Here is a 23,850-nt window from a genome sequence, read left to right as displayed (position 1 = left end):
TTGGCGATGTTAAAGGTATTTATTTAAATGCAAGGAATATAGCAAACAAAGCCAATGAGCTGAAGGCAGAGACAGCATGATATATTTGCTATATCGGAAACTTGGCTTAAAGAAGGGCAAAAATCCCTGGAGAGAGGGTTTCAGGCAGGATAGAGAGGGGGCTAAAAAGGCATAATTAGTTAAAGAATCAATTGCAGCTGTGAGGAGGGATGATATACTAAATGAATCACCAAATGAAGCTATATGGGTTGAGGTCAGGAATAAAAAGGAGGTGCCACACTACTAGGAGTGTACTATAGACCCCCAAATAGTGAGAGGGAGATAGAAGAGCAAATATGTAGACACATTTCTGAGGCAAAAATAATAGGGCAATAATAGTTAGGGACTTCAACTACCCTAATATCAACTGGGATACAAACAGTGTAAAAGGCACAGACAGCACAAAATTCTTGAACTGGATTCAAGAGAATTTTTTAGCCAGCATGTAATAAGCCCAATGAGAGGGAGTGCAATTCTACATTTAGTCTTAAGAAATGAAGCTGGGCAAGTGGATGAAGTAGCAGTGGGTGATCATTTTGGAGATAGTTCTATCTTCAAATTCTATCTGAAAATAGAATCGGAATAAAAGTTCTCAATTGGAGAAAAACAAATTTTATGAAGCTGAGAGCTGACCTAGTGAAAGTGGACTGGTTACAGCTACTTAAAGGGAAATCAAACGCAGGCCAGTGGGAGGCATTCAAAAGCAGGATTCTACGGGCACAGTGTAGACCTGTCTCCACAAAGAATAAGGGCAGTACTGCAAAATCTAGAGCTGCCTGGTTATCTAGAAGCATACAACGTAAGATAAAGCAGATAAAGAAAGCTTATGACAGTCACAAAAAGCTTAATACTCTAGAAAGCCTAGAGGAGTATCGAAAATACAGGGCTGAAGTAAAAATGGTAATAAACAGATAACATGAAAAAATATTGGCAGGTAAAATCAAAGAAAACCTTAAGATGTTTTACCAGTACAGTAAGAGTAAGAGAGAAATAGGACTAGAAACTAGAAATAGAACTAGGGAGAAATGGAGTAGGAGAGAGGGCTTTAGTTTTCTGAGGCACTGAAACTGGTTTTGGGGCAGGTGAGACCTATAAAAGAAGGATGGATTTACACCTTAACAGGACTGGGGCTAATGTCATCACAGGGAGGTTTATTAGTGCTGTTGGGGAGGATTTAAATTAGATTGGCAGGGGGTTGGGAACCTGAAGGGAAAATCAGGGTGGAGAAGAGAAAAACTGGCAGCGGGAAGGAGAGAAGTATCACCTGATAATGAGGATATATCAGAAACTAGTATCAAGATGGATAGCTTGGAGAGTTTGATAAAATTAGAGTAGGCTATAATAAATCATTAGATTGGGGCAGTATAAGGGGGGAACTAAAAAAAAACCTAAATCAGGGCTAATGTGCATGTATGTGAATGCGTGGAATGTGGTTAATAAGATTGATGAACTGCTGGCAAAAGTTAACAAATGGAATATTATTGCTATAACAGAGACTTGGCTCAAAGAAGGGCAGGACTGGGTATTAAATATTCCTGGGCACAAGGTGTTTAGGAGAGCAGGAAAAGAAGAAAAGGTGGCAGGATGTGGGGGAGGTGGTGGAGTGGAAATATTGATTAGAGATGGCATTACAGTACTGGAGCGAGAAGATATTCCAGAGGGGTCAAGGACAGAATCTCTGTAGCTAGAGGTAAGGAATGGGAAAGGTACAATAACATTGATTTGTGTAGCGTATGGACCACCAACTACTGGAAAGGATGTGGAGAAACAAATTTGCAGAGAAATTACAGAGAGGTGCAAGAATTATAGGGTAATCATAATGGAGGACTTCAATTATCCAAATATAGATTGGGATAGGAATATTACAAAGGGACAAGAGGGACAAGAGTTCCTGGAGTGTGTTCAAGATAATTTTCTGCAGCAGTATGTTTCTAGTTCAACGAGAGGTCAGGCACTTTTGGACGTGGTTCTGGAGAATGTGTTGCCCAAGTGGATCCAAGTGCCTCTAGGGACAGTGATCATTTTATTAAAAGGTTTAGGTTGAGCATAGATGAGGACAGGGCACAATCCAGAACAGGGATAATGAATTGGGGGAAAGCCAGCTTTGATGGGATGAGAAAGTATCTGAGTCAACTGAGTTGGTATCATACATTGGCAGAAAGGATGGTGGCTGAGCAATGGACCACTTTCAAAGAAAAGGTGTTGAAGGGAATGTCAAGGTATATTCCCTTGAAGGGGAAAGGTAGGACAAATAAATCCTGAGCACACTGGTTGACGAGAGAGATAGACGTAAAGATGAAAAGGAAGAAGTGCTTGTCTGACAGATGCCATGGAGAGAATACAATGGAGAATCAGGCTGAATGTAGAGGGGCAGTGAAAAAAGTAATAAAGAAAAGCAAAGAGAGAGCATGAAAAGAGACTGGCACCTAACATAAAAGGGAATCCGAAGGTCTTCTATAAGCATGTAAATAATAAAAGGGTGGTAAAAGGAAGAGTAGGGCCATTTAGGGATAAAAAAGGGACTTGCGCATGGAGGCAGGAGAAATAGCGGATGCATTAAATGAGTACTTTGCATCTGTCTTTACAAAGGAAGAAGATGCTACTCAGGCCGAGCTGAGAGAGAAGGTAAGCACTAGAAGAATTTACAATTGAGAAGGATGAAGTGTTAGAAACAGAAACATAGAAGCTAGGAGCAGGAGTAGGCCATTCGGCCCTTCGAGCCTGCTCCACCATTCATCATGATCATGGATGATCATCCAACTCTGTAGCCTGCTCCCACTTTCTCCACATATCCTTTGATCCCTTTCACCCTCCAAAAAGAAAGGCTATCTTTACTTAAAATTGATAAAGTACCAAGGCCTGATGAGATGCATCCAACGGTAGGGAGGGAAGTGAGAGTGGAAATTGCAGAGGTACTAGTGATAATCTTCCAGTCTTCCTTAGACATAGGAGTGGAGAATTGTGAATATTACACCTAAGTTCAAAAGTGGGTGCAAGGATAAAGCAGCAGTTACAGACCAGTCAGTTTCATTTCAGTCATAGGGAGTGCGAAAGGAGGACTCTGGGACAGGCAGTCAGCAGCACCTAGAGGAGAGAGTGAGAGGAGGACTCTGGGACAGGCAGTCAGCAGCACCTAGAGGAGAGAGTGAGAGGAGGACTCTGGGACAGGCAGTCAGCAGCAACTAGAGGAGTCGGGAGTTGAAAAGGAGCGCGAGAGGACTCAAGAGTTGGAGAGTAGCGCGAGAGGAGCTAGGAGTTGAAGAGGAACGTGAGAGGAGTCGGGAATTGAAAAGGAGTGCGAGAAGAACTGGGAGTTGAAGAGAAGCACGGGAAGAGTCAGGAGTTGAAGAGGAGTGTGAGAGGAGTCAAGAGTTGAAGAGAAGCTGGGAGAGCAGGGGTGACTGAGGGAGTTTGGTCAGGAGAGAACGAGGTGATCCTTTGAGTACCATGAGTACGCCGGGTAAGCATTTACTACTTTTATCGCTTATAATTTTTAAGGTCTTATTTGTGGTTCATCATTCATAGGGGCTATATTCTGTAACAACAAGGAGCAGGGAAGAAGGGCCCAAGAGTAATTGATATTAAGTATCTTCCAAAGGTTTAATTTAATTTAAAGGGGTAAGTCATGGCAGGAGAGCTCAAAGCCGTGGTATGCTCCTCCTGCTCTATGTGGGAAGCTGAGCATATTTCCAGTGCCTGGGGCCAGCATGTGTGTGGGAAGTGACTCCAGCTGCAGCTCCTGGAAGCCTGGGCTTTGGAGCTGGAGTGGCAGCTGGGGACACTGTGGAGCATCTGCAAGGTGGAAAGTGTCGTGAACAGCACGTATAGAGAGGTAGTCACACCGCAGGCTAAGAGTCCACAGGCAGGAAGGGAATGGGTGACAACCAGGCAAAGCAAGAGGACTAGGCAGGCAGTGCAGGAATCTCCTGTGGCTATTCGCTGCAAAACAGATATACCTCTTTGGATACTGTTAGGGGGAATGGCCTCTCAGGGGAAAGCAGCAACAGCCAAATACATTGCACCACAGTTAGCTCTGCTGCACAGGGGAGGCGTAAAATGTGTGGGAATGCAATAGTTATAGGGGATTCAATTGTAAGGGGGATAGGTAGGTATTTCTGTGGTCACAAATGAGACTCCAGGATGGTGTGTTGCCTCCCTGGTGCTAGGATCAAGGATGTCTCAGAGTGGCAAAAGGACATTCTGAAGGGGGAGAGTGAACAGCCAGTGGCTGTGGTACACATTGGTACAAACAACATATGTAAAAAAGGGATGAGGTCCTAAAAGCAGAATATAGGGAGTTAGGAAGTAAGTTGAAAAGTAGGACCTCAACGGTAGTGATCTCAGGATTACTTCAGTGCCACATGCCAGTCAGAGTAGAAATAGCAGGATATATCTGATGAACACATAGCTGAAGAGATGGTGTGAAGGGGAGGGTTTCAGATTCCTGGGGCATTGGGACCAATTCTGGGGAAGGTGGGACCAGTACAAACCGGACGGGTTACACCTGGGCAGGACCGGGACTGATGTCCTAGAGGGAACATTTGCTAGAGTAGTTGGGGAGGGTTTAAACTAAAATGGCAGGGGGATGGGAACCCATGCAAGGAGTCAGAGGAAGGGGAATCAAAGACAAGAACAAAAGACAGAAAGCGGAATGAGAAAAGTGATAGTCAGAGAAATCAAGGGCAAGAATCAAACTGGGCCTCAGTGAAAAATAGTGGGAACGGGACAAGGAATGTTAAAAAGTCAAGCCTTAAGGCTTTGTGCCTTAACGCAAGGAGCATTCGCAATAAAGTGGATGAATTAACCGTGCAACTAGATGTAAACAGGTCTGATATGGTCAGGATTACAGAGACATGGCTGCAGGTTGACCAGGGATGGGAACTGAACATCCAGGGGTATTCAGTATTTAGGAAGGACAGACAAAAAGGAAAAAGTGGTGGAATTGCATTACCGCTTAAAGAGGAAATTAATGCAATAGTGAGGAAAGATATTAGCTCCGACGATGTGGATATGTATCTACCCTGTATGGGGTAGAGCTGAGAAACACTAAGGGGCAAAAAAAGTTATTGGGGTTGTATATAGACCCCCAAATTGTAGTATTGATGTTGGGAATGGCATTAAACAAGAAATTAGAGACACATGTAATAAAGGAACATCTGTAATTATGGGTGACTTTAATATGCCAAATCAAATTAGTAATACCATAGAGGTGGAATTCCTGGAGTGTATACGGGATGTTTTTCTGGACCAATACATTGAGGAACCAATGAGAGAACAGGCCATCCTTGACTGGGTATTGCGTAATGAGAAAGGAATAATTGCCAATCTAGTTGCGGATGAGCGACCATAATATGATAGAATTCTTCATCAAGATGGAGAGTGACATAATTGATTCTGAGACTAGGGTCCTGAATCTTAGTAAAGGAAACTAGAATGTATGAGGCGCGAGTTGGCTATGATGGATTGGGAAACGTCACTTAAAGGGATAGGCAATGGCAAATATTCAAAGAGCGCATGGATGAACTGCAACAATTGTTTACTCCTGTCTGGCACAAAAGTAAAATAGGAAAGGTGGCCAAACCATGGCTTACAAGGGAAATTAGAGATAGTATTAGATCCAAGGAAGAGGCATACAAATTGGGCAGAAAAAACAACAGACCTCAGGATTGGGAGCAGTTTAGAATTCAGCAAAGGAGGACCAAGGGATTGATTAAGGAGGGGTAAACAGAGTACGAGAGTAAGCTTGCAGGTAACATAACAACTGACTGTAAAAGTTTCTATAGGTATGTGAAGAGAAAAAGATTGGTGAAGAAAAATGTAGGTCCCTTACAGTCAGAAACAGGGGAATTTATAAAGGGGAACAAAGAAATGGCTGACCAACTAAGTACATATTTTGGTTCTGTCTTCACAAAGGAGGACAAGTTATATACCAGAAACGTTGTGGAACACAGAGTTTAGTGAGAGGGAGGAACTGAAAGAAATCAGTATTAGTAGGGAAATGGCGTTGGGTAAATTGATGGCCTATAAATCCCCGGGGCCTGATAATCTACATCCCAGAGTACTTAACGAAGTGGCCCTAGAAATAATGGTGGTCATCTTCCGAGATTCTGTAGACTCTGGAACAGTTCCTACAGATTGGAGGGTAGCTAATGTAACCCCATTATTTAAAAAGGGAGGCAGAGAGAAAACAGGAAATTATAGACCAGTCAGCCTGACATTGGTAGTGAGGAAAATTCTAGAGTCTCTTTTCAAAGATTTAATAGCTGAGCACGTGGAAAACAGTGGCAGAATTGGACAGAGTCCGCATGGATTTATGAAAGAGAAATTATGCTTGACAAATCTACTGGAATTTTTTGAGTATGTAACTAGTAGAGTTAATGAGGGGAGCTAGTGGATATGGTTTATTTGGACTTTCAGAAGGCTTTCGCCAATGTCCCACAAAAGAGATTGGCATGTAAAATTAAAGCACATGGGATTGGGGGTAGTGTATTGAGATAGATAGAAAACTGGTTGGCAGACAGGAAACAAAGAGTAGGAAATAAACATGTCTTTTTCCGAGTGGCAGGCAGAGACTAGGGGGTACCGCAGGGATCGGTGCTGGGACCCCAGTTATTCACAATATCTATTAATGATTTAGATGAGGGAATTAAATGTAATATCTCCAAATCTCCAAATTTGCAGATGACACAAAGCTGGGTGGGAGGGTGAGCTGTGAGGAGGATGCAGAGATGCTTCAGTGTAAGTTGGACAAGCTGAGTGAGTGGGCAAATGCATGGCAGATGCAGTATAATGTGGATAAATGTGAAGTTATCCATTTTGGTAGCAAAAGCAGGAAGGCAGATTATTATCTGAATGACTATAAATTGAGAGGGGGGAATGTGCAACGAGACCAGGGTGTCCTTGTACACCAATCGCTGAAGATAAGCATGCAGGTGCAGCAGGCGGTAAAGAAGGCAAAGGTATGTTGGCCTTCATAGCCAGAGGATTCGAGTGCAGGAACAGGGATGTCTTGCTGCAATTATACAGGGCCTTGGTGAGACCACACCTGGAATATTGTGTGCAGTTTTGGTCTCCTTATCTGAGGAAGGATGTACTTGCTATAAAGGGAGCTCAGCGAAGGTTTACCCGACTGATTCCTGGGATGGCGGGACTGACTTATGAGGAGAGATTGAGTCGATCAGGATTATATTTGCTGGAGTTCAGAAGAATGAGGGGGGATCTCATAGAAACCTATAAAATTCTAACAGGACTAGACAGGGTAGATGCAGGAAGGATGTTCCCGATGGTGGGTCCAGAACCAGGGGTTACAGTCTGAAGATATGGGGTAGACCATTTAGGACTGAGATGAGGAGATATTTCTTCACCCAGAGAGGGGTGAGCCTGTGGAATTTGTTACCACAGAAAGTAGTTGAGACCAAAACATTGTATGTTTTCAAGAAGAATATAGCTGTTGGGGCAAAAGGGATCAAAGGGTATGGGGAGAAAGTGGGAGCAGGCTGTTGAGTTGGATGATCAGCCATGATCATAATGAATGGTGGAGCAGGCTCGAAGGGCCAAATGGCTTACTCCTGCTCCTAGTTTCTATGTTTCTATGAAACTTCTGATAACTATAGTTCAGGGCAAAATCAATAATCACTTGCACAAATGCAGGATAATTAAGGAAAGCCAGCATGGGTTTATTGAGAGAAAATCATGTTTAACTAAGTTGCTGAAGTTTTTGAGGAGGTAACAGAGAAGGTTGATAAGGGTGTGATGTATATGGATTTTCAAAAGGTATTGGATATAGTGCCACACAACAGACTTGTGAGCAAAATTCTCATTCATGGGAAAGTAGGCACTATGTTAAGAATTGGCTGAGTGATAGGAAACAGAGAGTAGTGATTAATGGTTGTTTTTCAGATTGGAGGAAGGTTTGTAGTGGAGTTCCTCAGGGCTTAGCGTTGGGACCCTTGCTCTTTGTGACTTATATTAATGACCTAAACTGTGGTGTGCAGGGCATGATTTCAACATTTGCAGATGATACAAAGATTGGAAATATTGTCAACTGTAACACTGTTAGCCTTGAACCTCAAAAGGACATAGACATGTTGGTGGATTGGGAAGACAAGTGGCAGTTGAAGTTCAATGCAGAGGAGTGTGAGGTGATTCATTTTGGCAGGAAGAATATGGAGAGACAATATAAAATAAAGGGAGAGCCTCTAAAGGAGGTGCAGGAACAGAGGGACCTCGGTATATATATACATAGGTCATTGAAGATGGCGGGGCATGGTGAAAGAGCAGTTGATAAAACATATGGTATCCTAGGTTTTATTAATAAGGGCATTGAGAACAAGAGTAAGGAGGTCATGTTGAATTTGTATAAGACACTAGTTAGGCCTCATCTGGAGTACTGCATCCAGTTCTGAGCACTGTACTTGGGGAAGGATGTGAAGGCATTGGAGAGGGTACAGAGGAGATTCACAAGAATGATTCTAGGGCGAAAGAACTGTAGCTATGAGGATAGATTGGAGAGGTTGGGACTATTTTCCTTAGAGAAAATAAGGCTGAGAGGAGACTTGATGGGGGTATTCAAGATCCTGAAGGGCATGGACAGGGTAAATATTGAGAAACTGTTCTCCTTCAAGAAAGCATCAAGAACTAGAGGGCACAGGTTCTAAATGCTTGGCAAAAGGAGTTATAGTGATGTGAGGAAATTTTTTTTCACCCAGAAGATGGTTGGAGTTTGTAACAAACTTCCTGAAAGGGAGGTGGAGGCAGGTTCGATAGAGGGATTCAAAAGGGAATTGGATTGCTATCTGAAAAGAAAGAATGTGTAAAATTATGGGGATAAATTAGGGGAGTGGGACTAGGTAGAATGTTCCTTCAGAGAGTCAGTGCAGACTCGAAGGGTGGAATGGCCTCCTTCTGCACTGTAAAGATTCTGTGATTCAGTGCAAGAATGGCAAGGTGATAAAAGAACAAGTTTGAGAGGGAGGAGTCTGAGAGAGGCAAGAGAATGAAAGAGCGAGCCTGAGAAGGATTAAAGAGTGAACATTAGATCGAGCAGTGTGAGAGTGGCAGAGGAGAAAAGAATGAGCCAGATGTTGGGGAAGGAAACAGTCAACTCTCAAGGAATTTAAATAGTAATTATTAGTTAACAAGCTAAGTACCCCATTTGGTATGTATAAAAGGGGAACACTCCCAGCCAAGGTGGCCATCAACAGGTCCAGGCAGCGGGTGACCGAGGGGTTGTCCATCCCAGCTGTCTGCCCCTCTTCTGTGGCTAAGGTCATGGCTGGTTGTCCCTGGAGAGGGAGCACGCAGTGTTTGCTGGCACTGTTGAGGCCTTCCATTCCTGGTGGGCACCATGGGGTCCAGAGTGCTTTATTGACTCCTTTAATCACGTTTTATTTTAACATTTGTAAGTTTCTTTTAAAATGAGTTTTTCTTTTTGCAGTATCCCTTTAAGGGGCTGCTTTTTAATTTGTCCCTCATTATGTTAATTTAGTTTAAATGGTTTAATCAAAAGAATAAAAAGGGAAAATTCCCGGCCAAGTTGGCCATCAACAGGTCCAGGCAGCGGGCGACAGAGGGGGTCATCCATCCTGACTGTCTGCCCCTCTTCCGTGACTACATTTGCAGTCAGGTATCCCTGGAAAGGGAATATGTAGTATCCGCAGGCACAATCGAAGCCTTCCGTGTCCAGTGGGCACCATGGGGACTGGGGTGTTTTATTGACTCCCTTAATCATGTTTTGTTTTGAATTTTGTAAGTTTCCTTTAAGGTTTGTCTTTATTTTTGCAATATCCCTTAAAGAGGCTGCTTCTTAGTTTATCTCTGATTTTTGTTAATTTAGTTTAATTGGTTCAATTAAGAGTAAAAAGGGTAAACTACTTGGGTCAGCTGTAGCTCAGTTTGTAGCTAGTTTGAGTCACAAGATTCAGGGTTTAAGTCCGACTCCTGGGGTGGAATTTTCCAAGTCCACTGGCATCGAGTGAGCGGACAATATGGTAAGGCAGCCAGAAATCGGTTTCATGATGTTGTGAAACCAGTTTGTGATCATCCACTCACTGGGTTGATGGCGGGCCGCGTTTCCCACCATTGGGACCCTTATTTGTAATACATCTGCATATCATTATAAGGCCAGCCTGCCCGAATCATCTCTCCATGCTGGATCATCCACCCACGTGTTTCACAACAACATTTATAAGGCATGCACTTGGCAGACTGCACTGTGAGGGGAACTCAGAGGTGAGTGCACATTGCGCAGCACTTACGAGAGTTGCCTGTTGCCTGTTGGTTTTCAATGGTTAGGCAACTTGGAGGGGTTTGGGGGGGAGGGGGGGGGGGGGGTTGGTGAGACAAAGGCTGCCCAACGGTTTAGGTGACTTGGGGTGGGGGGAGGGGCAGCTATACAAACAACCAGTGTTTGAAGATAGCGCACAAGCACGTGCGTAGAGATGGGAGAGGGAAGTGGCCATGCATCAGGGAAGCCTTGTATAAAGTGACAATTCCTCTGCAGCTGAGATGGTTCAGGTGCAGCCACATTGAAATGTGTGGAGTCAAATCTATAACTTATCTGCCCACTCAAGCAACACAGAGGCTTGAAAGTGCCACCAAGTGCACAGAGCTTTTCACTCCTCGGGCACAGATTGCAAAATAATGAGTGTTTTAGTGGACTAGAGAACAGTTGGATGACTGGATACACTGTATAATCTCCTTGTTAAAGGTGGCCATGGAGCAGTCACTGCTGCAGGTGCTCACAGCCCCTTGCAATGTCATCAGCTTGGTTTGGACCAGTCTCCCCCATGGTTCAAGCTAACAGTGCAGCCTTGTAGTGCAGGTTAGGAGAATGCCTGCACCTGAGCTGAGAGTGCAGCATGCAGTCCAATGGGCAAAGCTTCCACCAATCGGTCGAGTGGAGTGGGGCGGAGGTGGATGGGGTTCGGACAGCCATGCAGTGCACTACACACTGGCCATCCAAGTGGCAGCCAGCATTCACTGGGATGCAAGGGCCTTCAGGATTAACAAAGAGAAGCCCTTAGTATACCCAAGCTAACCCATGCATCTCTTTCATCCTGCAGGAGTACAACATCAGGAGCATGGAGCGTAATGTGCCTCATGGCATACAGAGAGTAGAGACAAGGGAGAAGAGAGCGACGGAGGTGCCTGCCTATACAGAGGGAGGAGCAGCACTCTCAGGAAGGAGGGGCAGCTGGGGCTTCCGCACATGATGCTGAAGAGCCACAGCTAACCGCTGATTAAGAAGCTTCTTGTCCTGCAACTGATATGAGATTGAGAGTTTAAAGTGGCTGGCATACCTTCAGTGCTGACGTCCCATCTACTGGTCATGTGTGGCATCCCTGTGCAGCCGAACCATTAGACTGCCTGATGTCCTTACGAGGTCCTTATGAGAGTGTTAATTTACAGTGAGTAGACAGTGACCTTGGTGGAGCGCAGCAGTTCATTTAGTCTCTTGCTGCACTGCTGTTAGGTTCTTTTTTGGGCCCCACCAGTGTTAAGCACCCCTGTGACTTCCTGTCAGGCTGCCATGGTCAAACGGGAAGGCCTCCTGCTGCCCGCCCAGGGAAACTGCTCCTCCCACCTTTCTTGAATGACCCGGAGGAGAATCTCCAGAGAGGCATCGCTGAACTGTGGGGCCGAAGGTTGCTTCTTCTCTGTGACATTCTTATTGATGCACATTCCAGACCTCTTGGCCTGTAGTGAGTGAATGGTTGTCCAGGTGCCATTTAAATATGGCACCCAGACCTTTGGCCCTATGAGTTAATGGCGGAGACGGTGACTTCCTGCCTGCCCCCCAGCATAAGATTCGCTGAGCTGCTCACGGATGCATAAGTAATGAACTGAATAGTGCAAGATCTCCTGTGCTCAGCTGTCACACCGCCCAGTGGGAATCACTTCCACTTCCGCATCCACTACCAGACTTAGACTTCAGAATGGAAGATTGGACCCTTTGTGTTTGTCTTCATGGAGGAAAATACAAAAAACCTCCCAGAAATACTGGAAAACCAAGGGACTAGTGGGAATGAGGAACTAAAAGAAATTAGTATTCATACAAAAAAATACTTGTCATGATCCTTGGCCTGACAACAAGTTGTTGGTACTGTTATGATCCCCAGCTGAGGTTACCACTGGACAAGCCTGATCCCAGGGTGGAACCAAGCTCGATAGGTCCTAACTTTTATTTGTTTGTTCAGGTACGTGGCGGGTAGCTACTGAACAGAGTCACAGAAGTCAGCTGCTGAGCTTTTAATAAAGGAGTAAAATATTTATTAAACAAGAAATGTTGAACTATATTACATATTCCTTCACCCACAACTATACCTTTACAGATATATACATTTTATAAGGATAACACAAGTTACAAAAGCTATTGTATACTCTAATGTTCACAGTAAGTACACAGTCCATGTAAACCAATTGGCACCCTGTGGTCAGACGCACCACATACTGAAGCCAAGTGACAGATGCCACCTCAATCAGATACTATGGATCTTTAATCAACTTGCCCCAGATGCTTGTCCCACCATGAACCAACCAGTCTAACTGAACTCCATCTTTCACATGAGGGTTTCCAATCTATGCTCTCCAAGAACTTGCTTTGGAATCTTCTCCCAAACCAAAGCTTTCTCTCAGACAGAACCCACAAGGGTTCACCTCCAGGGTTTCGAACTTTCCTTCCGATGTTCCTCTTCCCTGGGTCACCACATGCATGCAAGCTTTCTTCCACAAACTCTTTCTCACCAACTCAGCCTTCAACAGTATACCACTGCTTCACATGCCCATAGCAAAGAGTTACAGACCTTGAGCCATCTCTTTGGACCTTCATGCCTCTTGCAAGGCGTTCTCACTTTAAACCTGCTTTCTGCAGCTTTTGTCTCTTTAAATATGACGATTGGAGCCTTTCTCTCTGCCCCTCACTCTTAACTTCATTTAAAAGGATCTTTTCCAGGTTCTTGTCCTTCCTTTGACTATGTCTGCTTGGGACTTTCTCCTGTTCCACTCCCTGGATTTTGGGGCCTTTTCTTTAGCTTGGGACTTGTTATCTGTTCCTTTTGCTCTAGTCTCTCTCTGGCAGCTACTTTTCACCAATTTTAGCTTGGGACTGGCTATCTGTCCCTTCAAGGTTGCTTCTGTTTGACAGCTGTCTTCAAACCAACTGAACCCCAACAGCTTCCAAATCAAATTGCTTTTCTCATTCTTTCTGTGTGTACCTGTGGGAGGTACCAGCCTCTCTGGACCCCTGTTGCTAGGCGACAGCCCAGTTCATCTTCTCTTGTTTGCTTAATTTAGCTTACAGTCATAAAACTCTCATTAGAAATGCAAGAATCTTTTAAAGTGAAACTAAAACTCAACCTGACCTTCTCTTAACACACAAATCAAACCAACTTTAAAACTAAACTCATACCTATTACCCACAAATACCAATATAACTTACATAAAGAGCCTCTATTTCAATCCATTTAGGGACCAGGAATGTTTTGCTTAAAGTAGACAAAGTTTGAAATTCAAGGCTCTTGCCACCAGATTCCATGGGTTTTGAACAAACAAAATCAAAGTTTAATATTCTTGGTCAAAAAGATAAAACAATGTACAATATACTCTAACATGCAGGGTTAATATGAAGCACATGTGAATTGACAGGAAAATTATGGTCAAACACATCACACTGGACAATGAATGCCGAATGTGACAAAAACAGATTCTCAACAACTCACCCAGACATCAGTAACACTTCGACTCAACCAATCTCACTGAAACTTCATCTTCCTCCTGAAGATTTCTAATCTTCACCTCACTTTGGAATTCTCTCCAAAAGCCACCCCAACTTGGACAGCTTCAATGACAGCCTACCTCGCAGGTTTGAATCTCACCTTCCAAGATTCCATTCCCCTGGATTCCTGCGTATACTAAGATACTCACAAGCACAACTTCAGCTCTTCACGCCAGGCAAAACATGAACAACGCAGCATGGGGTCACCAACATGGAGGCAATGTGAGATCAAACCAACTGAACTCCAACAGCTTCCAAATCAAACTGGTAAGCCTCCACAGGAACCAAAGTGAAAAGAATGTCATTTTAAATTTGTAAGGTGAAAATGCTTTGCCTGGTGTTTGGTTAAGTCTATGGGCTGCTGTTACCTTACTGGAGATTAGTTTGGAAATGTTAGAAGTTATGATAGTAGTACTTTGTAGCCATGTATCTGTGTTTAATGTGTTGTAACTTAATAAAATGTTTCATCTAGTTTAATATAAAACCTCTCGAGAACTGATTCCTGAATTTAGGGTTGCATCTCAAACATAACACTTAAAACTATAGGTTATGACAGTTGTTTAAAGTTTCCTTCTGGAATTTTAAAAATTACTCAGCTTTACCAACTGCATCAGTCATAACAATTGGGTTGGATCTTCAGGGCTTCTTCTCAGCCCTCTTTGATTACCAGGGCTTCTCCCGAGCCCACTTCACTTAAAGTCTGCTCCCCACATCCCTTTCTCTATTTTTTGCCCATTTCTCTGCTCCTTTCTTCTTACTAACAACTGGGACCTGTTTCTGTCCTTTGTCTTTGTTCCACATCTTCAAATCCATTTTGGGACCTCTCCCTTGTCCCCTGCCTGGGACACTTGCTATGTCATTCTGCATCCAGTCACCTGGGTTTTCACACCGTTTTTCTAGGCATAAGTGCACTGGGCCCCAAAGAACATATAAGTGCCGATCTGTGCATGTGCAGCCTGGTCCAGGTCTGTGCTTTTGCTAGAAGTTCTGAGGCTCCTCAGGAGTTGAAGTTCCCAAACTCTGAGCTCAACATCAATGTAAGTTTGAGCTTCATAACATACTGGATAAATTAATGAGACTGAAAATTTATAAATCCCCTGCACCTGATGATCTACTTCCCAGAGTGTTTAAAAAGGTGGCTGTTGAGATAATGGATGCAAAATTCTATCGATTCTGGAATGGTTCTTGTTCATTGGAAGGTAGCAAATATAACCTAGGAAAGATAGAAAATGGGGACTACAGACCTGTTAGCTTGACATCAGTTGCACGGAAAATGCTAAAATCTATTACTGAGGATGTGACACTTGAACACTGAGGAAATAATGCGCAGATTGGGCAAGAGTCAATATGGAATTATGAAAAGGAAATCATGTTTGACATGATTGGCCGGGTGGTTAACAGTGAGGTTGAGTGTCTTGGGCTACAGGAAGATATAGACGGGATGGTCAAATGGGCAGATAAGTGGCAGATGGAATTTAACCCTGAAAAGTGTGAGGTGATACACTTGTGGTACGCCACTGGGCACTGGCTTCCAGTCATTAAAGCAGCCTTCTGTCATCACCCTCTGTCTCCTACAACTAAGCTAATTTTGAATCCACCTTATCAAATTACCCTATATCCCATGTGCATTTGCCTTCTTTATAAATCTCCCATGTGGGACCTTATCAAAGGCTTTGCTGAAATCCTTTTGAACTACATCAACTGCACTACCCTCATCTACACACCTGGTCACCTCCTCAAAAAATTCAATCAAATTTGTTAGGCATGATCTCCCTCTGACAAAACTATGCTGACTATGCCTGATCAAACCTTGCCTCTCCAATTGGAGATAGATTCTCTCCTTCAGAATTTTCTCCAATAGTTTCCCTACCACTGATGTGAGACTTCCTGGCCTGTAGTTCCCTGGCTTCTCTCTACAACCCTTTTTAAATAGCAGAACCACATTAGCTGTTGTCCAGTCCTCTGGCACCTCCCCTGTGGCCAGAGAGGAATTAAAAATTTGGGTCAGAGCCCCTGCGATCTCCTCCCTTGCCTCCCTCAGCAGCCTGGGACACAAATCATCCGGACCTGGAGATTTGTCCACTTTTAAACCTCCAATACCTTGACCCTCCCTATATCAATTTGCTTAAGAACCTTGCAGTCTCTCTCATTGAGTTCGATACCTTCATCCTCATTCTCTTGGGTGAAGACGGATGTATGGTATTCATTCAACACTCTAGCGATGTCATCTGGCTCCACCCATAGATTGCCCACTTGGTCCCTTATGGGCCCTACTCTTTCCCTGGTTATCCTCTTCCCATTGATATACTTACAGAATATCTTGGGATTTTCCCTACTTTTATCAGGCAGAGCTTTCTCATATCCCCGCTTTGCTCTCCTAATTGCTTTCTTAAGCTCCACTCTGCACTGTCTAAACTCCACTACTGCCTCCACTGACTTGCTTCCCTTGTACCTGCTAAAAGCCTCTCTTTTCCTTCTCATCGTAACCTGAATATCTCTGGCCATCCATGGTTCTCTGGGCTTGTTACTCCTTCCTATCACCCTAGAGGGAACATATTGAGCCTGTACCCTCCCCATTTCAATTTTGAACTGCTCTTGTGTAGATTTCCCCACAAGCAGCTGTTCCCAGTCTACCTTGGCCAGATCCTGCCTTATTTTACTAAAATCCACTCCCCCCCAATCCAAAACATTTTTTTGCAACTTGTCTATTTCTTTGTCCATAACATACTTAAAGTGTACCATGTTGTGGTCGCTATCACTAAAATGCTCCCTCACCACCACCTCAGCTACCTGTCCTTCAGACCCCAGAATACCTAATGCTGGACCTACCAGCATTGCGCCGTCCCTTATTGGACCCTCTACATATTTACCTAAAAAGTTCTGTACACATTTCAAGAAATCCACTCCATCTGAGCCCTTAACATTATGTCTATCCCAATTAATATTGGGAAAGTTGAAATCACCTAATACAATTACCCTATTATTGTTTTTACATACCTCCGCAAATTGTGCATGTATTTGCTCCTCAATTTCCTGCTGACTATCTGGGGGTCTATAATAAACATCTAACAATGTGGCTGCCCCTTTTTTATTCCTAAGCTGTACCCACAAATCTTCATTCAATGCCCCTTTCCAAGATATCATCTCTCCTTACTGCAATAACTGACTCCTTAACTAATAATGCAATGCCTCCTCCTCTTTTACCCCCTCCCATTATTGCAATGGGAGACCCTACCAGGAGGAAGAGTTCCTGACGGCATCACTCTCGGGTTCATTGGAAGATGAAAGCCTCTCCACTACAGCAAGATGACGATACTCGGATATGGGAAAGCGCGGGAAAATGGTGTTGAGTTGGAAGATCAGCCATGACCTAATTAAATCTCAGAGCAGGCTTGAGGGTGCAAATAGCCTACTCCTGTTCCTATTTCTTACATTCTTATGTCCTGTGCCGTAAATGACTCAATGATTCTATACACTTCTCTAAAAGAAAAACTTGGATTTATACTTGCATAATGCCTGGACATCTCAAAGCACTTGATGCCAAATGAGGTATTGTTGAAGTGGAATTATTTGGCACAGACAGAATTTGTGTTTTATTGTTGGCCATGCTCAAAAGTTTTTTAAAAAATGTGAGGTTTGTGTATTTTCTTACCCTTGGTGATTTATCCCAATTTAAGTAATTTTCAGTCACAAGCTTTTGTGAAGTTAAAGATGATTATTTATTATCACACTCTTGCCCGAGGTTTTAATTTGACGTCTCTCACAAAGGATATAGATGACAATTAAAAAAAATTGCGATTAGAAGTTGAAATTATTTCACTCTCTTTCGTAGCAGGCCTGAATTAATGCTATAGCTGGAGTGGAGGTCGAGTAAAAGCACAGGATTCTCAGAAAGCTGCAAGGTTTCTTATAGTTGAATTGCCAGGACAACTTGAAGGTGGAACAGGTTAGGGGGCAATTCCTGTACCTCTCAAGGTTTCACATTGGCTATGTTGCCTTGCAGTTGGTTTGATAGCTTTTCAGATGGTCTTTCAGATGGAATCTCTCATGGTGTTTTTCTGATCAGAATTGCTTCTGCTGTAACTTTTTAGAAGCAGGTACAAACATGGCTGCCTTAACCATGTGGTCTGTACAAGTTCAAAGATCTTTCCCAAATGAGATAGCGGTGGGGCTGATACACCATCACAACACAATGAAAAGTTTATGAGACTCATTTCATATTTGTCTAACACCCATTGAGTTGACGTTTCTTTTGTCAATGATGAGGCAGGAAGACCAAAGCAGTTGTTATGTTTACAGTTCATCCTCCACAAAAGGAACTTGGAATTGTTCATATTTTAATGAGGATTTGGGTGAGTTTCATGTGCTGTCTGGAGCTCATATTGCCAGTCACATGATACGTTGTCAGCCATTTAAAAAACTGTTGAGTCATTTTTTAAAAAACGATACAGCTTTAAAACTTGCAATATCTTCATGCCTGTACTGGGCATGACATACTGTTGCAACATAAGAAACGTGGAAGCCAACGAGTCCCACAAACAGCAATGTGATATTGACCAGATAATATTTTTTGTGATGTTGACTGGGGGAAAAATATTGGCCAGGACACCAGGCACCCTGCACTTCTTCAAAATAATGCAAGAAATCTTTTCCATGCATTCAAGCAGAGAGACAGAGCATCAGTTACACATCTCATCCAAACAACTCATCTCATGTTGAGATCAAAAAAGAGGTGTTAGACGGCTTGAAGAATATTAAGGTGGATAAGTCCCTACGGCCAGATGAGATCTACCCCAGAGTACTGAGGGAGGCAAGGGAGGAGATTGCTGGGGCCTTGACAGAAATCTTTGTATCCTCACTGGCATTGGGTGAAGTCCCAGAGGACTGGATAGTGGCCAGTGTTGTTCCATTGTTTAAGAAGGGTAGCAGGGATAATCCAGGAAATTACAGGCCGGTGAGCCGTCAGTGGTAGAGGAATTATTGGAGAAGATTCTTCGTGATAGGACTTACTACCATTTGGAAGCAAATGGGCGTATTAGCGAGAGGCAGCATGGTTTTGTGGAGGGGAGGTCGTGTTTCACTAACTTGATCGAGTTTTTCGAGGAAGTGACAAAGATGATCGACGATGGAAGGGCAGTGGATGTTATATACGTGAATTTCAGTAAGGCCTTTGACGAGGTCCCTCATAGCAGACTGGTACAGAAGGTAAAGTCGCACGGGATCAGATGAGCTGGCAAGGTGGATATAGAATTGGCTTGGTCATAGAAGACAGAGGGTAGCAGTGGAAGGGTGCTTTTCTGAATGGAGAGTTGTGACTTGTGAAGTTCCGCAGGGATCAGTGCTGGGACCTTTGCTGTTTGTAGTATACGTAAATGATTTGGAGGAAAATGTAACTGGGCTAATTAGTAAGTTTGCAGACGACACTAAGGTTGGAAGAGTTGCAGATAGTGAAGAGGATTGTCAAAGGATACAATGGGATATAGATCGGTTGGAGACTTGGGCAGAGAAATGGCAGATGGGAGTTTAATCCAGACAAATGCGAGATAATGCATTTTGGAAGGTCTAATACAGGTAGGAATTATACAGTAAATGGCAGAACACTTAAGTGCATCAACAGGCAGAGGGATCTGGGTGTACAGGTCCACAGGTCACTGAAAGTGGCAACGCAGGTGGATAAGGTAGTCAAGAAGGCATATGGCATGCTTGCCTTCATCGGCAGGGGTATTGAGTATAAAAGCTGGAAGTCATGCTGCAGCTGTATAGAACCTTGGTTAGGCCGCACTTGGAATATTGCATGCAATTCTGGTCGCCACGTTGCCAGAAGGATATGGAGGTATTGGAGAGGGTGCAGAGGAGGTTTACCAGGATGCTGCCAGGCCTGGAGGTTATTAGCTATGAGGGAACGTTGGAGAAACTTGGATTGTTCTCACTAGAGCGACGGAGATTGAGGGGCGACTTGAAAGAAGTTTACAAAATTATGAGTGGCATGGACAGAGTAGATAGTCAGAAGCTTTTTCCCAGGGTGGAAGAGTCAATTACTAGGGGACATAGATTTAAGGTGAGAAGAGAAAACTTTAGAGGAGATGTGCGGGGCAAGTTTTTTATGCAGAGGGTAGTGAGTGTCTGGAATTCGCTGCCAGAGGAGGTGGTGGAAGCAGGTACGATAGTGGTGTTTAAGATGCAGCTTGACAAATACATGAATAGGATGGGAAGAGGGATAATGGATGTCGGAAGTGCAGAATATTTTAGTTTGACAGGCAATATGATCGGCACAGGTTTGGAGGGCCGAAGGGGCTGTTCCTGTGTTGTACTTTTCTTTTTTCTTTGTTCTAATGGCTCCCTACCTGTGCCTCCTTGTGCTGATGAGCAGTGTTCATGTCACACAGATGTGAAACTTTTCTGTACAAAATAAAGGCAGGTGTCTCAGTCCAGGGCCTCTTCCCTGTATCCTGTGTAGCCTTCAGACCAAAGTGATGGTCTGGCCGCACACTCCCTTGAAACATTACTGATATCTGCACCTCGGCAGTGCTAGTCATTGCTGCCAGAATGTAGTGGCCAGGTTCCACAGAGTTCTCTCATACACTCTGTGTGCTCTCAGCACCTTTAAGTTGGGGCTGGCCCCCATCACATCAGCATCTGCTGTGCATCAGCTCCTGACGGGCTGAGGTGCTGAATGTGTTTTTCAGTCCATTATCGAGTTTTACTTGGAGCTGGGGTACTTGGTCACCGCCTTTGTCCCTTCTGACACAGCGTGCTTGGCCAGTTGCCTGGGCAGCAGAAAGCACATGGCAGTCTGCATCTCCTTGGGAGCTGATGGTGATGCGCTTGTTGTAATGGGCCAGGAGGGAAGCCTCACCCACGATGTGCTTGAAAATATCGTTCACGACCGAGTTTCTGATGCTCATGGCCTTGGAGGAGATGCTGGTGTCAGGGTGAATCTGCTTCATCACTTTGTAGATGTAAATGGAGTAACTCTCCTTCCTTGACCTTCGCCACTTTTTGCCACCTTTTGCTGCGGGTTTCTTTAAGGCTTTCTTGGCTTCATTCTTGGGAGCTAGTTTCAATTTGAGACACAGAAAAGGTGGACACAGCATCAGATGCATCTGAAGTTTTATGGCTGATTCTCTGAGATGGCCCTGATCATGAAGCCCAAGCGAGCAGCTGCCCTCGGCCAGACAGGAGTCAGGTATTTCCATATGCCACGTGAAGATCTATGGAGTGTCCTCACTGCATGTTGTCATCATCCTCCTGCGATCGAGCAACTATTAGGGCCTCCAGTGCATCTCTATGACAGGAACATTCTCTCAGACGGTATTGGTACTAAGATAAGCTAGACTGGGGTCAAACGTTCACAGCTGTGATGTGAGGATTTGCAGGGGCACCTCACTGCATGTCATAATCCCCCAAAAATCTGGCAGCTATGAGGGCCTCCCGAGTGCGCCTGCCACACCTAGGCTTTGTGAGGGCCTTGTCGCTGTCAGTGTCCTTCTCATTGAAGGAAACATGCAGCTCCTCCATCTCCTCCTTAGCCAACTCCTCACCCCGTTGCAGTGCCAGGTTGTAAAGGACATAGCAGATGACGACAATGCATGACACCCTCTGAGGACTGTATTGCGGGGCTCCTTTGGTCCAGGCACTGGAACCGCATCTTCAGCATCCCAATGGTCTACACCAAGTTGCGAGCTGCTGCATGAGCCTCATTACAGTGTCGCTCTGCTGTAGTCTAAGGCAGCCACATGGGTGTCATCAGCCACAGCCCTTGTCCCCAAGGAACCAACCCTGCAGCCTCTGTGGACCCTGGAAAACTGCAGGGATATGTGAGCGACTCAGGATGTAGGCGTTGTACACACTTATTGGAAACCGTATGCTTACCTGCAGGATGCGTTTCTGGTGGTCACATATCAGCTGCACGTTCAGTGAGTGGTTGATAAAGTCCGAGTGTAGCGATGGATACCTGAGTACCACATGAGCGCAGACAATTGCACCCTGCACCTGAGGGAATCATGAGATCAGGGCAAATCCAATGATCCTTGCATCCTGGCTGTCCCTATCCTGGGTGAAATGCATAAAGTTGTGTGCCATGGAGAAGATGGCATCCGTGACCTCATGGATGCATTTATGGGTGGCAGATTGTGATATCCCATAAGTCACCTGTGGAGCCCTGAAAGGAGCCACTGGCATAGAAATTGAGTGCCGTGATCACTTTCACAGCCACTGGCAGTGGATGCCCTCCATGTCCTCTTGGCACCAAATCCTGCAGTAAGTGGCAGATATGAGGCACCAGGCCCCTAGACACGTGCCGTCATTGGCGACACTGGTTTTCAGTCATCTGCAGGAATGGCAGGCGGCATCTATAGACCCTGGGTGTTGCTAGGCGCCAACTAGCCACGGCTCACTGTCGCTCCTGGGTATTGCCTGCTGCCCCTTCTTCAAGAGGTTGCTGCTCCTGCATATGCACGGCCAGGCGCCTCAGTCGCTCTATCCTCCATCTTCTACAGTCTCTGTAGACCCTCAGTCATACAGCTAGGTCACCAGGATTCATGATCCTGACGTGGTCCTCCTGCAGCATGAAAGAGAGGGGGCGTGATTATCAAGGCTGTACTTAGCATCTTTCCTGGCCCTGTGTGACCGCTCCATAACACTTAAGAGTGTGCTGGTCACCCGTTGGATGGCCAGGGATGAGTGCGCTGCGTGGCAGCCCCATCAGCCTGTGACATGGGGGACACTGGTCCAAACCACGATGCTGAGATCGCAAGGGGCTGTGAGTGCCTCCAGCAGTGACTGCTACATGGCCAGCATTGGCAAGGAGATTGTACAATGTGTGCAGTCCAATAAAGTTGAGGCGAACTCCAAGTCAGTGCCAGGTATGGAGCGCTTGGTGGTCCTTTGGTGCCTCCACAATGCTTGCATGGCCCAATCATATCACTGTGGCTGTGCCTGATCTGTCTTAGTTGCAAAGGCATGCCCAATTTATACAGATGTCCCTAATGCAAGGCCACTTCCTTCGCTTATCCTGCCAGCCATCTCGATTGCCTGTGCGCCGGGTGCAGCCACAGGGCAGCACCTGACACCACCCACCCCCCCAACCTCAGCAATCACCTCCGAGGCTGGCCAGCACTTGCCCCTAGACACTCCCCATCCCTTAGCAGTTGCCTCCAAGGCTGGCCAGCACTTGCCCCCAGACATCATGCACCCCCTCAGCAGTTGCCTGTGGGGCCAGGCATCAGTTTCCTCCGCCCCCGGCACCCCTGAGGCCTGTAACCAACAGGCGAGCTGTGGAGAACGCTGCTGTTCACTCACCTCAGTTCCCCCAAAGTGAAGGCCGCCAAGTGCACGTCGCCTGTGTGCTATTGTGAAACACATCGGTGTGCCTTCCTGCTGACGTGGACAGACAATACGGCGGGATTCCAAGAGCCTGGTGGGATGGCCTTTTAATTATATGCTGATATACTACAATTAGCTCCCTGCTGGCCAATAGCAGGAAATGTGGCCCGCCGTTGGCAGACTGAACGTGAAACAGGTCTCGCCATATTTTCCACACACGCCACCTATCATGCCAGTGGGCTTGGAAAATTCCACCCATTGGCTGTTTCCACCTTTACTGCACCGTTAGCACCATTGACACTTCATAACTGTCTCATCATAGCTGCAGTGTGTACTACCTAAGGATTAGCTTGCCATAGCTTTGTTGACAGTACTTCTCAAACTGCTTAGGATAAAGACAGCAGGTGCATGGGAACACCACCACTCCACGGTGACCTTTCAAGTCACAGATCATTCCAATTTGGACATAGAAGGCTCATCACCAGCTTGTCAAGGACAATGTGCATTCTCTGCAGCTTGGGGAAAGCAAGCCAAATGTTAAAGAGACCAGTCACATTTCCATCAGTGAACTATAAATTATATGTATTATCTATTTGTAACAGGGCAAAGGCAAAATTGAGGAAAATACATTAGGATGTTATTGGATAAGTTAAAATTAAAAAAAAAAAGTTGAATGTCTGTCCTTTTATTTGGAGCTTCCCTTTTGGCCACTC

Source organism: Carcharodon carcharias, chromosome 20 (genome assembly GCF_017639515.1).
Source record: "Carcharodon carcharias isolate sCarCar2 chromosome 20, sCarCar2.pri, whole genome shotgun sequence".
NCBI classification, from domain to species: domain Eukaryota; kingdom Metazoa; phylum Chordata; class Chondrichthyes; order Lamniformes; family Lamnidae; genus Carcharodon; species Carcharodon carcharias.
Note: the sequence above shows the minus strand (reverse complement) of the source record.